The 15,905-nt window shown below is 36.1% G+C and overlaps 1 protein-coding gene across 1 annotated transcript in view; it reads left to right on the top strand.

Annotated features, from left to right (window-relative positions):
• MICU2 (mitochondrial calcium uptake 2) overlaps positions 1-15,905 on the top strand; it is a 134,133-nt gene that overhangs the window by 43,151 nt on the left and 75,077 nt on the right. The gene's annotated exons all lie outside the window — the stretch shown is intronic.

Below are 15,905 nucleotides of genomic sequence, written 5' to 3' on the forward strand. Positions count from 1 at the left end.
TTAAGAATATTAGGGCTACTTTTTCTGTCTTCTGTTCTTATGTGTGTATATGTGTGTATATATATTTAAAAATTAAGGCATTGCTGCTTGTCCAAATGTGTATGTTGTAACTAAGACTGGTGCTTAGTATTCTCAGAGCACTACTTTAAAGTCAGCCAGGCTTATAATTTTTTTATACATTAATAAAAATATTCACTGATCTATAACCAGGATAAATCCACTGAGTTCATCTGAATTTTCTGAATTATACTAGCTTCACCTAGTTTACGAAAGAGAAAAATTTAGCAGAGACTAGCTAGCAAAAATGGGATAAGTCAGGTGGGACAAAATTTAAATGTTCTACAGTCACTTTGAAGATCAAATTTTAAAAGGCAGGAAGCCATGCTCCCTGACCTAACTTTGGAATTCAGAATATGGGAAAAATGCAAATATTGCCTAGGAATTTCTCTGTGCTATGTCATTGAGAGAGACCAATCTGTGTGTATACACAGCACATAATTTTTATACTTTATTTTCAAATGTGGTGAAACAACTCAACTAAGTAAGCATGCTAAAGGGCTTTTTTGAAAAAGATATCTTTAAATTCTACTTAATCCCAGTCTGCTTAAATTCTGGTTAAATTAAATGAGCATAAGTGTGTCTGTGGGGCTGAGCACAGACTTAAGTGTTTTGTCAAATTGAAAGAGACTTAAACAAGTTTTACATGTGTTTAAATGTGATCTGCCATGATCTACTGAGTACCTGTATTCTGAGTCTGGTAAAAACCAGTCTGTTAGGTTGGAGATGCACGATCAAAGGTGTTTGAGTTCTTATGTTCTCTTTACATTCTGTAGCAATAAGCTGCCTTTGCAGTATTAAAAATCAGAAATTGAATCCTGGCAAAGTCTGTGGTATTCCTATAAACTCCTGCCCTCAAGACTTCTCAACTGAAATGTCATCATCAAACATCAATGTTTACAAAGCTAAGTACAAAATAAGTTAATGAGTGAAAATAGAAGAATTTAAGATCCATTTTCAGCCTCTTTGACATTTAAATACTTTTCTAAAATTTAGGGAGCTGTGATTGTTCACAAGCATTAGAGTAGTTGGTGAAGCTCGATGTAAGCACACATTCCCACTGAATTGCTTGGGAAAATGGGGTGAAGGGTTGCCATGGAGTTGGGAGCATATTCACAAGAAACTTGAAAAACTATAATAACTTGATAAGTAATTGTACTATTCCTTTAAATATTAAAGTGATAAAATTATACTCTGTATTGAATGTTCCAGCTGTGTGTTTGTGTATATGTACATACATAAAATGCAGTACACACGGAGTAGAGTGTGTGTGTGTTTGTGTGTATGTGTTTGTGTACACATACACATATATATGATAATCCCAAATTGGGTATGTGGGGTGTTTTCTTCCAAGTTAAAATTCACCCATTTGAGCACATTTCATCTCCTTCTTGTCCTCCCACCATCCTCCCTCCTCCTGATATTTTCTTGCTTCTGTGTTACCAAATGAAATGTATCTGTTCCAAGAAAGGAGCAGTATCAAAAGCAATGATGATGGCTTTGTAGAAGTAACATAGCTGTCAAAAGCATTAACAATCCGATGAATAAATGAGTTATTCATTTACTTTTGACCTCTGAAGAAGGATTTCTTACTATTTTTAAAGGTAACAATTTCCAGACTAAATAGGCACAAAAGTTGAGTTAGGAGCAAGACATTTAGAATATTTTATTTAGAAGTAACTGGTTCAAGTGGATAGCTGTTGTAGTGTAGTCATTTCACTGCCCCCAGACCTGCTTGTAGCTGCTGTTGATCATTAAAATTTATAACAAATTTCCCAGCTGCTGATGCTGTTAACCAAAGTAATAGCCTCTGTTAAGCTGTAATTGGACTCTCCCTGAATCCTCCCTTGCAACGGTTTGAATTCTGTTAAACTTTATTAAACTTGTGACACCCTGTGGCAGTGGTGAGCCATTGCGTATCATGTACACCACAAAAGAGGTATTTTGGACACCCTTTTATGGTGTAGCCTTCACTTGTCAAAACTAGAGTGACTACAGATGACTTTTGGTCTCCCAGTAGAGACACTCCCCTCAGAGGCAGGAGTAGAAGTCATGCTTATTTGCAGCATACTGCATTTTACAAGTAAATGTATTTGCTGGACCAAGCAGACACGCTGTGTTTTCACAGTTTCAGTTTGAAATTGCTTCTTTATCACTGATGTTTCTGAAACAGCCTTATGAAACAGCCTTATGCCTGTCTGTGTGCACAGCAGCAATCCAAGAAGCAGCAAGGGGAACAGCAAGGACAAGAAAATATTTCTGGAAGGCATGATCCTCACTGAACTTTTTTTTGTCATAAACCCTCAAAGTGACATAAAGTCACTGTTAGCAATACTTGTGCTATCAATTGATGGAGTAAGGTAGCTAAGACAGACAGTGTCACATCAACTTTCAGATCATTATATTTACAGTGCTCTTCAGGGATTTGTGAAGGACATGGTTACAACCACATGGTTGTGTGTTGGCAGACTTTAGAAGTTGGGTCCTTGTGAACAACTCTTAACACATCCTGAAATATTCACCATAATGTTTGAATTTCTCCACTATAAAGAAATGTTTGCCTCCCTAAACTGTGTCTTGCTGAAGCACGTTGGTTTGTGAAAGTGCTTTATTATCACTTGCCAATAACTATTTACTGGTGTTTTAATGACTTTGTGAACATTGTTAACTGTTGTTTTACTTTTTTATCTATCAAATTGGATTTGTGCTTGTGGTTTTAGATTAAGTACTGGTTTTTTGTTAAAATCATTTTGTAAATAGCTGATAGAGTTGAGTTTTTCTGAAGCTTTTTATGAGTGTCTAAAGATTATTAATCACAGATTTATTTTTTTAATGGCTAGCTGTCTTATTTCTAGCATGGTTTCTTTTGCAGTTGGCTTTTGAAAGCTCTCCGTATTTAAGACCCTAGCATGGATTTACAATGGCTTTGAAATATTTTTCAAGGTGGCAGAATAGAAAGAGTGTGACTTGACTACTTAATGTCTAGCTGGGGCCAAGGGTTCCTTTTACATAATCCCATCATTCTTACACTATGTTAATGCAATGGAGGGAGTAAGTGACCAATGGTTGCAAAAAATATTTATGATCAACCAATTCGTCTTAAATTGGACCGTAGTATACAATACAAGTTGTTTTTGAAGAGCTTTGTTATTGGCAAATTTAAATGCACTTCTCCTTTTTTTTTTTTTAATTATTATTTACATTATTTTGGTTACAGATGACAGCTGAACATTATCTTAAAGGTGAAATAAATAGTGTTCATGTTCCTTCCACTAATTTTTGCAACCTGTTAGCAGAAACTGAAATATCCACCTACTGTAAAATACAATAAATAGTACTTTAAATAGTGTGTTCCATTTGCTCTTCTACCATAAACAAAAAAGAGGACTATTTTCTAGAGTAACTGTAACTGTAAGGCAAAATGTAAAATATTTTATTTTACAGATTTGTATGTTGATACTCTCTTTAGTCATGCATCATAATTTTTAGTTTAGTTTTAGACAAAAGTCTACAATGCAATTTTCACTGTACCTCAGTCTTAACTGACTTTAATATAAGTTAGTTCTGCCAGATCATTAATGTGAATCTCACTCGATCAGTACATTGAAAATTATCTAAAGAAAAGAAATCCACATGAACCTTGAAAATCAGTGTTTGAGTATTTGCTTTTTCTCTAAAGACCAAACTTCCTCTAATAATTCCTATATAATCCGTGTGTAGTTAAATAGCACAGTAGTCATAACATGTTTGAAATGTATGCAAGGCACCAGCCCAAAAGTTTTAACTCTTAATAACAGAAGGATCAAAGGACTTCACTGACACAATTTTATTTTAAAATAAAACATGATACAGATATAAATGTTAGTATAAGTTAAAGGCTTTTATAGCATACATTTTAGATATTTTATGTTGTAGATTAAAATCAGTTGTCCTTGTCTCAGCCAGAGAAAGAAGTTTTGCACACCTTCATGGTCCCAAAAACAAATGTTGTGGTTTCAGGTTGTTCTCTAGTTGATGTCTGTACTGAAGAACGGTGCTTTGAGGGAGGTAGGTGATCTGCCACATGTAGATTCATTTCCTCTGTGCAGAAATAAAGTGTCTATGGTTAAAAATGTGCTTTAATGTATTAAAAATTACTGTTAGCAGAGGGATCTTTTTGTTTTTAACTTGTCGTGTAAATCAAGTAATTGTGTTACTTTAGGGTGCTGAAAATAAGGAAAGATATAATATCCCATTAGCAGTTTGAGTGAGTTACAAAGATAGATCTGTGGCTTTTGCCTGAATTTTGTCTTTTGAGAACAAGTTGTGTGGGCTTGCACAATTAGCTTCTGGTCTTTAGATGACTCCTGCTAAGATGAGCTAAATCACAAATCTACTTCTGCATGTAGACTTTAATCAGTGTCCCATTTTGGTTCATTTGAAATGACATTCTATGTTTGTAGAAAGTTTCCATCTGCTTCTTACATGCTGCTGTTCTGAAATGTCAAATTACAAAATAGCTTCTGCTGTGGTAAGGTGTATTTTGTCCCACTTCTTAGAGATTATAAATTTCTTGAATTGTACCATATCATTAATGTTGGCATATTCTTTTTTTCAAGTTAATGCAGTGCCAAGTTTACACTTCATATTTAAATTAAATACCTCCTATCAGACATTCAGAATATTGAAGGTATGAAGTGATTAATCAGTGTGGAGATTCACTTTACTGTTGATGACCAGCAAAATATTTTTTTCTTCTTTACCAAAGAATATATTGCATATGCAGTTAATTGCCAGGTTTTGTTGTTTGGTTAGGTTTTTGTCCTGCTAGAGCATAATGTTCACATTGTTCTTTTAAGTAATGGTAGTGTATGAAGACAGTGCTAACAATTCCCAGGTAGAAAATTATTTGCCAGGAAGAGAGGAAAGGATATTAATTGCCAGGAGCACAATGGTGTCTATCAGGCACGTAGGTCTGACTTTTTTCTTTTTTTTTTTTAATTATCCAAGCTAGGTGTTCATCTGCCTATCAGTTTTCCTTTTGTAGTGTGTTTGAAAAATAGGTATTGTTCTTCGTTCATGCTTAGCTTTCTATATTCTTCAGGCAGAATATTATGCTGCTTTGGTAAGGGTTTTCTTAAATCACTCAAATTTGAATTAGCCAAACTATCCCACAGTCATTTGGATAGTAACTCACAGTTGGTGACTGGGCCATTAGAAGCTGGTAGAACATGCTGGGTTTTTTTTATAATGTAAATGCTAGGAATAAAAACTCAATCTGGAAAAAAAATATTTTTTTTCATTATATTTAACACATAAGATATATGCAAATAGTCTATATTCACTATAGGAGATGTTCGCAACATTATTTTCTTTTCTCTTGCATAAAGGGAACTGGTTTTAGTATCCAAATACAGTACGTTCTTGTTCTTATAGCAGGTCAAAAAAAAGGTACAGCACCTTTTCCATAGTTAATGTAAATTACTTGGCACTTGGAACTACTGGGCATTTCAGATCATTCAGGATAAACAGCACTGAACTGACCTTGCCTTGGTTCAGCTTGAGCTTCTCTTGAAGTTGAATGGAGCAATGCTTCACAAGGAAGGCACAAATCTTGAATCTTTTTAGACACAGAAGCAACATTTCTAGAGATTTTCAAAAAATATTTTTCCCAAATGATTTTGTGGTGAATGGAAGATAACTAAATAGTTAAACTGAATATCATTTCAGTCTGATGTTATATTATCAGTTCATCTAGTTATATTTGTAAAATCCATGCAATGTGCTTTTCTAGTCCTGATTAAAATATGCTATTGTGTTTAGCATGCACCTTTTTTCTCAGCCTATCATTCTTCCAGGATTTTGTCTCCTCCCTCGCAATTTTTTTCCTCTCTCTAGTTATTTTCTATTCATAAATAAAACACCTGTTCCAGTTTGAACATAGTTTTGAATATACCTGTAAAATTACAAGATACATACCTGTAAAAAATGAGATACATTCTTGTTTTTATGTTAAAAAATTAAAATCGACTAGTCAGTAAAGTTTGGTTCTTTACACTTCAACTTGTTCACTTGGCCAATCACGAAAATAACTATTGACTTTCTCTTTGCTTGAATGTTTGCAACTACAAAGGAAAAATGAGGCACATTGGCTGTATGTGCTCTCTTTTAAAAAATGGCAACTTGTGTTGGATTCTGATATTACAAAATATTACACAAATAAGGTTTTCTTTAATAGGAGAGTTGTGGTAAAGCTTTAGAAAATATCACAGGGAAATCCTACTTCGAGAAGTTAGATGGCAGGATAGTTCCCTTCATTTCCTAAGCAGGGAGATGAATGAGAAGGAAATCAGCATAGTGCAGTCTGGGCATTGTAAAGGTTTGTGCAGATGATGTTTAACATGAAGCTGTTTCATTTGTATTCTCAGAGAAGTCCAGAGGTAATCCAAACTAGCTAACACAATGAATTTTGTTAAATTTATTTGGGATGGGTAGGGAGGGATAGTAAAAGCCCTTAAGACTGCTTTGAAGTTTTGCTTGCACACAGTAAAGCATCATGATAGCCATCAGGTGTAATTGGGACAAAAGGGACTTTGATCTTCTTGGCATTCCAGAGTGGACCACCTTTTGAGGCAGGATCTCAGCTCTTCTAGCCAACAGATGATCAGAGAAGGAATTAACTTCAAATTTACTTCCAGGTTGTGCTTGCTTATTTGACACTTCCTGCATTGTTACTGCATTGTCAGTTTTGTATTTGAAGACTTAACTCTTTGCTAGCATAGAATTTATGTGGTTTTCTTTGGTTGCATAACAATTTAATAAAGTAACTGTTCTTAGATAAGCGCAATATATAACTGGGATTGTAGCAGAATCTCTCTAGTGTCTCACATATTTTATGTCTGTTCTCAAACTACTAGTGGTAAAACTCAGCAAAATAGGTTTTCACATTCTCAACACTCCTCGGGTTGTATCTCTCACAAACAAGTCTGCTGTTACTTTTGCTATCATGGAGTGAAACTCTTTGTTGCAATCTATGAGAAGTGTTTGCTTTCCTTTTTGCTGCATGAAAATATTCAAGTAGTGACCTGCCAGTATCCTATAAGATATATACTTGTTCACTTCATTTTGGGAAAGGTTCCCAAAATTCCTATCAGTGAAAACACAGGTACTAGTGGATTTAGGAGTCGTCTCCGTCTTTGCACTGCTCTGTGGACATCTGCAGGACAGGCTTGTTACTCCATCCCATCAGCATCCTGTACTTCAAATTCAGAACTACAAGCTCACACACCTGTACTTACCCTGACTTGGTGGGTTGTAGCTGCCAGTGTGAAAAAACTTTGGCTACACACTTCAAATGGTCTACACATGTCAGGTTGGGCCCTTCAGTATCATGTTAATGAAATTAATTCAGCATTTAAATATTCTACTTTGATGCCAATAAATTGAAAATATACAGCTTATCATTTTGTGTTAAAATGTCTCACTCCCTAGCATTGCTGTAAGTTGTGTGTTGATGCAGAGAGGCTTGTAACACATCTCTTTCTGAAACTGTCCTGATACCACTTCTGGTAGCTGATCTTTCTTTCCTCCTCAGCATGTTTCCTTTAGCCTAGTAGCTTCTTATATCACCTCTTGTGAAGGTTATCTGAGATTTATTTTCAAGTTCCAATACTGTTAGAGTTTGTAAAGTACTGTTTACTCCTCCAGATAAGGTTCTTTTAAATGAAGTTTGAAAGCTACTGTATCAATGGCTTGTTAATGTGTTCAAATAGTAAAATGTTTATTGCATTTTTGTAGTAATTTATTGCAAAAGATGTGGTATAACACCATCTCTGTCTTTTCAGCTGAAGAGTCAGCATTTTTTCCATAGGTAATGCAGAAACACTGTGCAATTAATTTGTGTCTTCTATGACTGTGAAGAAGGTATCCAAATATAAACATAAGCAGTGCTGTGCTTATCTTTCATTTTTCTAGATTTTCTGAAAGCATATACCTCCAAGAATGGTTGGTGTCTTTTAGTCATTTAAATGAAGTGCTGAATGCTGGGCATGTAAGTGTGGGTGATAAGTATGTGCTTGCTGATCAAAGGAACTAGGGAGAGTGCAAGTCCAATAATGACTCTGAGGATATTTCATTATGAAGTCCCCAGGAGCACTAGTCTTGATCAGACAAGATAATTGTGCTTTGAACACATGTAAACTCACCCCATTGTCCGTGTTTTCTTCAGATGCACCTAGTAGCTCATGAAAAAGATAAGCAAAGGTCTTGGAGGTCCTTTCCAATCCTATTAGTTAATGTTTCTAATTTTTCTATTGCTATGCACTGTTTAACTTTTCTTCTTTTTCTCCTTTTGCTAAAAATGCATCAGAAAGACGAATGGAGATATATGGAGATATCTCCTCTCTGCCCCTTCCCCCACTGCCTCCATGATCTACTATAACTGTTCTCATTTGGTTCTGTGTGAAGGTTTTTTTACCGTGTGGAGGTTTTTAAAACAGAGATGTGCTTGCAATCTACTATGCTAGATACAGAAAGAGTTCCTGTTCTGTTCTTCACCAATTTCTGGCTTCAGAAAGGAATTTAAAGACAATGAGCATGTCAATCTTAGCTTTGTCTCTTGGGACCTTGGAGGAAGGCATGCTTTCTGTCAGATTCTGAAATTTGAAAATGCGTTGTCATTGTCTAAGATGAGCTAAAAAGGTAAAATAGGCTATTCACAGTAATGATTATGATACATCCTAATACGTGCTTCCATGCTGGAATGAAGTTGGGTGTACTTTTAGGGGCTTGGTAGAAGCTACCCTTAGTGTTCTGGCAAGTGAGATGTTTCAAAGCCAGTTTTCTTGCTTTCAACAGCATCCGTTTAAGGCACCTCCAAGTTCTCTTACCAAATAACCTGTAAGTGCATTTTTTTTTGATATTGATATAGGTTTAAGAGCAAAATATTGTCACTGCATTTGTAGGTACCATTGGAGCACTCTTGCCCAATAGTAAAAAAATTCCTGTAAATCAGTCATACATGAAGCTTGAAGTCTGTACAGCTCCTTTGTTCCTACTTACAAAATGACTGTGGCCTGGTGCAACTCAGTGTCTTGCAGTGTGCACAGATTCTCCTGCAGCTAAGACGGGTATCTCCCATGGGACAGGGGGCAGTGGCACCACACATCTGTCAGTGTGTCTCTTTTCCTTCCACTGCCCACATCCCTTGGGTTGCTCAGCAGGATGCACTGCTTTTGACTGCAATGGCAGGCTGCAGTTGTGTCGGTCCACTGACATCTCCGTGTCTGGAAGGACAATCATCATCTGCATGTTCTGCTGAGGTGTTTTTGCAGTGGTGTGATGGGTCATGTTCACTCTTCCATCAATACAGTAAAAATGGAACATTGAGTCATCCAGCACATTGCTTGGAGTCGCAGCTGATTGCCATTATAGAGTGGTATTTACACTGAGTTCCAGAATAATTGTGTCAAATAATGAAAATGAAGGCAGCCTTCTAGTCAGAGACATAGGTTATATTTATGATCAAGCATCTGATTTACCAAAGAAAGTATGACCTACTATTTAATTTTAACCAAAATAACGATAGTAGTCAACATATGGGTTTTATATATTTAGACTTTTAGAAAATATAGCATGTGTATGTTCTTAAAAATAAGTAAAAATAAAAATTCAGAAACATCAAAAATCTTTTTCTCTGGATAGTGAAATTAGGAGTTAATGCAGGATTTTCAGGTGTTTCTTCTAACTTTAGGATTAGAAAGGTAGAGGTCAGTATTAGTTCTTGATACAATTCCTTTGGGTTTGAGTAGTGCTTGCTTCTAGGATGTATTCTCATGCATCCATGAAGAGCAACAAAACTAGTTTTTAATGCAAGAGCAAGTTGGGATAGGCATTCCCATTTTCATCTCTGTCTGCAGGGCTACAACTGCTGTGGTTGTTGTGGTTTGGGTAATAGCTGTTGTCTATTCTTTTTCCTGGGTTATGGCAAGAAAGTGATAGTGCTTGGTATTTTCATTTTCATCAACAAAGGTTGTCTGCCTTTTCCAGGCATTTGGAGTTATTAATGTGAGCCATAGTTTACGTATTACTATTACTGCCAACTGCCATGCTGTGCCTTACAACACTCGGCTAAGCAGGAGTTAAAGCAGACATAGATTTGTCAGAGGATAAATCAATTTTCAGGTGTCCACATCCTCTGAGGAGTGAGACACCCATCATTCTCTATTGCAGCCAGGGGGAATCAGGGGTAACTGAGTTCTTTTTTTCTGGATCTGGGAATTTGTCACAAGCACATAGACAGTGAGCGGTGAACAATACTCCATGAGTTTTGAACTAATGACCTGTCCATCATCTGAGGTGATCTTGCTTAACTGCTGTTTGACATGCAAAGAGAAATTTAATTTAATTTCAGATGAACTCATTTTGTCAGTTTGCTGCAGTGGCCAGAAATTAGTGACTCTATCTCTCCTTCTTATACTTCATCTTCTGAGAAATTAATTTTTATTTATCTTTCTCTAGTGTGACTTTTGCCTCAGTATGGCTTTCAACTCCTTTTGGGAAATTCTTGTACTTTATTTACCCTCAGTACTTTAAAAAGTGGCAACAATGTCGCACTTCAGTGCCCCTACCATAGGAAATTGTCTTTGCAGTCTGTAAACAGAGTGTAAAGGGGAAGTCAACGAGTCAATTAACAGCTCTGTTCATTGGTGGAACTTCTTCTGTTTGAAGGTAACTTATACTTAGTGGTATCTAATAAAACATTGACGTGTAGGTTCATGTTTTCCTGTGTTAAAAAAAGAAAAACTGAAAGAACAACTAACCAAAAATCTACCTGAAATTATTAAAAATGCAACACAAAATTGCTTCATCAAATATCAGACAAATTGACAAGATTTAGAGTAAGCTTCTGTACCTTAATGGATTTCTGGCAGAAGCTAGAAGTAATAATTAAACTAAAACCTGGAAGTAATTTTATTTTGGTCTGTTTAAGCACAGCCTGCCATTTCAAATTGTTGTAAATAAAAAGTAGAGCACATTTAATTTGGAGTTGGTGATTATTCTGCAGCATTTCTGTACTGTATATAAAACTATCATGTTGCCAAATGCTGATTCTCCAGTGTATGCAGTCTTCAAAGCTAATCCACGTCTCACACTATTTTTGTCAGCATATCAGTACAAGTTTACATCAGGTTTTAGGTTTGACAAGTAATTTTCATGTAATGCAACAGGAAAGGCATTGCAAACATATAATCTATGGTTCTGTAAAACACGTCTTTGATAGTCTCAGCAGTGATACTGTTTTATGAAAGAGGAATTAAAAGCAGAGAATAAGGATTGGATGGAAGAAATCATGGAAACCTGCAAGTTGTGTTAAAGCACTCTGAGCTGACAGCAGAGAGTAGCCAGTGCTGTAGCACTGTTAGCCAGTGCTAGAATGTTTTCTGACCCAATAGCATGATTAACATGAATAATAACATGACTCAATAGCCTGAAGAGAAGCAAATGCTTCTTTTACAATGAAAAAAAGCATAATTACATAGTGATGCTGGAGGCTTTCAGCTACTAGGTGAGTTCAGTAACTTGCCCATTGAGGTAGAAGGTGGTAGGGTATCATTTAAACTATGAGTTGTAATTCCCCAAGCTTGGAAATGAAAATACTTCTTGCAATGAAAAACTCTGCATCACACTTTCAGAATTTAAAAATTCACAAGGAAGTGGAAATTTAGAACTTCATTTGAAGAAGGAGCAGCTTCTGCACATAAAGACCAGGCTGTATGAGTGGTAGCAACTTATATGATTTATCTACCCTCCCCTCATATGCACACTGAGTGGTCTATGTCCTTGATTTGCTGTTGGCATTAGATGAGCAGAGACTCCTTTAATACTGCATCAGTAATTAGAAAGGAAAATTAAAATATTTGAAAAATTACTAAAAATTGTCTTGCAAAACACAGTGCTATTATTTGAAGTTCTGGTAGTTTTCTTGCAAATAGAATCTGGAAATATCTGTTGGCTAAATGCTTAGATAGATAGAGTTTGTGCATGTTTGGTGAACCTGGTTCCCAACTCCATCTTCAAGGGCTCACAGAAAGAAGCCATCAACCTGTCCCAGATCCTAGACAGAATATTGCTGGTTATTCAAGGTTGAATATTGAACTTCAGGTAAGTGTGATTTGAAGTGGCAGGATTACATTTGGGAAAGTAAAAGGGGGTTTTGTGGCAGTTTTTTTTTTTTTTTATGGCAGCTGTATGAAGTTGCTCAGAAGTGTGGAGTGATCCAAGTAGTCCCAGCAGAGATGGATTATTGGAAAAATGCAAGTGAGGTGGGCAAAGCTGCCTGATAGATTGCAAAACCATATGATTAATTATACTGATCACATGCATATGGCCCCCATATAACTAATGTAATATTTGTGTGCAGAAGTTTATCCTCCCCACCACCCTTTTTGTAGTAAAATTCAGAGCAGTGAATTAGGAACGATACAATCAGATGTAAAAGGATTTAGAACTGTTTAGGTGACTGGGCCAGCAGCTGGCAAACGTGGTTCACTGTGGAAAAATGTAAAATAATTAGTCTGGGAGCAAGAAACCAAAGGAAACACAGTGTGTGCTGCAATGGAACAATCATTCAGCACACTGACTAGGAAAAGGATTTGAAGGTTATTGTGGAAAAATCATTGAAACCATGGGGCTTATGCACAGCTGCAAGAAAGTAAGTTACTAGGTTGTATCAGAGGGATAAAATACAAAATAAGAGGCGATATGGTTTACAGGGGTGTTAGGCTCCATCTGGAATACTGTATAGAGTATTGGTCAATGTGCCACACAAGAAATGCAATGTCTGAGAAAGAGTGAAGAAGCAGTAACAGAGATAAATATTTTATATGTAAAGATTAGGGAAGATGATCTAGGAAAACATACATATAATATATATAGCCTTCTCTTTGTCCAAGATTGAAAATTGTGAGCAATCTTAAAAATGAGGAAATAGAACTGCATATAAAAAGTGGTAAGGATCTGGAATAAATTATTATTTCAGAAAGTCTGTTGGAATACAAAATATACATAAATTCTTCATAAAGTCTTCATAAAAATAATTAAAAGGAATGACGAATGAGATAAACTTGTGATTGAGCTTTTTAAATTTTTAAGGTGGGCAGATTAAGCTGTTTCCCTTTCCACCCCTCTTAAAGGTTTGCAACTTGAATGATCATAGTTTTCAGACTTATTACAGCTTGTAATGAGGCGAGCACATAGTTTTTATCTATGAAATATGGTATTTTTGTCTACTAAGACTAGTTTTAAGTACATTGGGGAGCACCCAGATTCTTCATGTTGTGTATTAGGAATAATAACATGTTCATTTTGCTAGCACTTTCCTGAATTTCAGAGACCAGCAACTAGACTATAAGGCTACCTGTTTAGTGCCATGTCCAGGATAATGATGCACATACACAGTTTGCCACAGGTTTAGAAATGTTTTAGAGCATTAGCTGTTTTGTCAATCCTGGTTCTTCAATTAAAATTCTGGAGAGAGAAAGGCAAAGCATGTTAAAGAATATGACATTTAGAGTTTGTGTAATTAGCAAAATTATAGTAAAAATGAAAAGTATGCTAAAACAATTAAACTATTTTCAGTAATAAAACTCCCTATTTTCAGGATTCAGCACTTGTCTGGGTGGGATGCTTAGCTCTTAATATCTAGATAGCTGCTGTAAGAGCAGTAAGACAGCATGTAAATAAATGAGAGATAACTCTGTGGACTGCACTTCTCTGGAGAAAATTAGCTGCATCTTTGGATCTAAACCAAATGCAGTGGGTCACTGGACTGAAGTTTGGGAAAGCAATTTTTCAAACCTGGTGTAAATTGCTGACTTCTCTGGGAAACCTTTTCCATTTTGATACTCTGCTTTGAAAATTTTGGAGTTACTTGGTCCCAGCTGCTTCTTCTCTATTGTCACATGGTTGTGACAATGAGGACAGTTCTTCTGTAGAATTTGCATTTGATGTGCGGGGGCCATTCTCTCTCAGGACTTATGAGGAGGTATGCAACAGAGCGCAGTTGTGATTTTACTTTTTTAAGTAGATATTCATGAGACTGCAACAGACTGCCTCTGAGGCAGGCACCCAAATTCCATATACATTGCATATACATTACCAAGAGAGTGGAAGAGCTCCAAAGGGGAGTTATGAGGCCTGGGAGCTTTGTAGACAGCAAAATGAAACCAGTGTTAGTGGCAGTACTGCTTCTGCTGTTAACGCTGAATGGCAATTTAGTGCAACTTGGAAAGTAGCCTCTTGTTATTTAGGTGGCTCCTGACAGCATTCAGAAGCAGAACTTGAAGGACTTCAGAATTAAATATGAGCCTTGATATCTGCACCTCTCTTCAGTTTTTCCTCATAGGTCATGGCTTCTAGACAAACTTTCAGTTTTACTTCCCTTTTTGTTTCCATCATCGAAGTCACCTCACTGAAGAGCCTGATCTTTAAGTCACTCTGGAGTCAGTGGAATCTCTGCAGTTTAGATACCAGAAATGTGTTCTGTTACTAACACCCCTCCCAGTTAGTGCTTGAATTCTGGAAAAAAAATATATCTCAAAAATGTATTTTAAAATGTTAATATTTACTCATTAAATAGAATCTGATTTTCAACCATATTGCTTTTGACCCGCTTTTGGTAACATAATTTCAGATTTTTTCCAAGATCTAAAGAGTGACATACATAATCATTAGACCTAGGTATGAAGAGCTTCAGATGTTACAATTTGGTTATAATAAAACTGTTCTAGCTGCATTGATGAAATCAGTGAAGTGTGAGAAACTAGATCAGTTTTGAGTAAAACTGATGTATAGTTTAATTTGAAATGTGCAGCTGCAGTTTTGCAGAAAACAAAACATATAGGAGGCACAATGCTTATATTCAGCCTGAAGTTAAAGCATTTTTTTCCAGCTATCAATTTACAGCTTAAGATAATGGATTTTGGCAGTGTGCAGAGCTATTAAGTAATGTTTATTAAAATGGATAAGAAAGGACTTAAGAGGTGGCCTGTAAAAGAATTCTTAAAGGGCTGATTAGTGAAATAAAGAAATAGCATTTTCTCCTAGAAGTAAAGTTTTATATCCCTGGAAAAGTCATTACTGAAAAGGATTGTAGTGGTATCATATTATTTTTTAATGCAGTTTATGAACTGATATGGAAACTGTACTTAGGATATTTTTTTCACCTCTACTGTGAGACTGAAGTGGGTTAAACATCTATATTTGAGAGAGAAATAATCAATTATATTTAAGTTTGCCTCAGCCACGAAACTAACATACAATTTGACATGACCTTAATATTCCCAGGGTCTATTATCCATTGTGCAGTTCTTCAGAATAGGCAATAGATGTGTGAAACTCCATGCCAAAAGTCATTAAAGCACTAGAAGTTTGCATGGACTCAAGGAGATGTTGGGTAAGTGCCAAGGGCACTTACATAGCCAAGGGTTGTTAAATACATAGAAACCACATCCAGCTCAGGATGTCCCCAAGCTCAAAATAAATTAATATTGAGAGAATATTTTTATTCCTTCCTAAGCATTTGCTTCTGACAAATGCTTGAATTGATGCATGCACGCTGCAATTGGATTTTTAGTACTATGTTCAACTCGCTGAGATGCTCTGACCTTGCAGCCACTCACCATAAGGAAGGAGAAATCATGTTGGATGAGGTGGACCTTTGGTCTGACCTGGCACAGTCATTCCTCCTTTCTTCTGAGATCATCTGTGATCTAATTCAACCTTAAATGTTTTCTAAATACTTTCAAGATAGGACTAGACACAGGCATGAGTTCTGTTCTGAAAACAAGCATAAGTCTTACAGTGTAAGT

Source organism: Lonchura striata, chromosome 1 (genome assembly GCF_050655825.1).
Source record: "Lonchura striata isolate lonStrDom1 chromosome 1, ASM5065582v1, whole genome shotgun sequence".
Classification (NCBI taxonomy): Eukaryota; Metazoa; Chordata; class Aves; order Passeriformes; family Estrildidae; genus Lonchura; species Lonchura striata.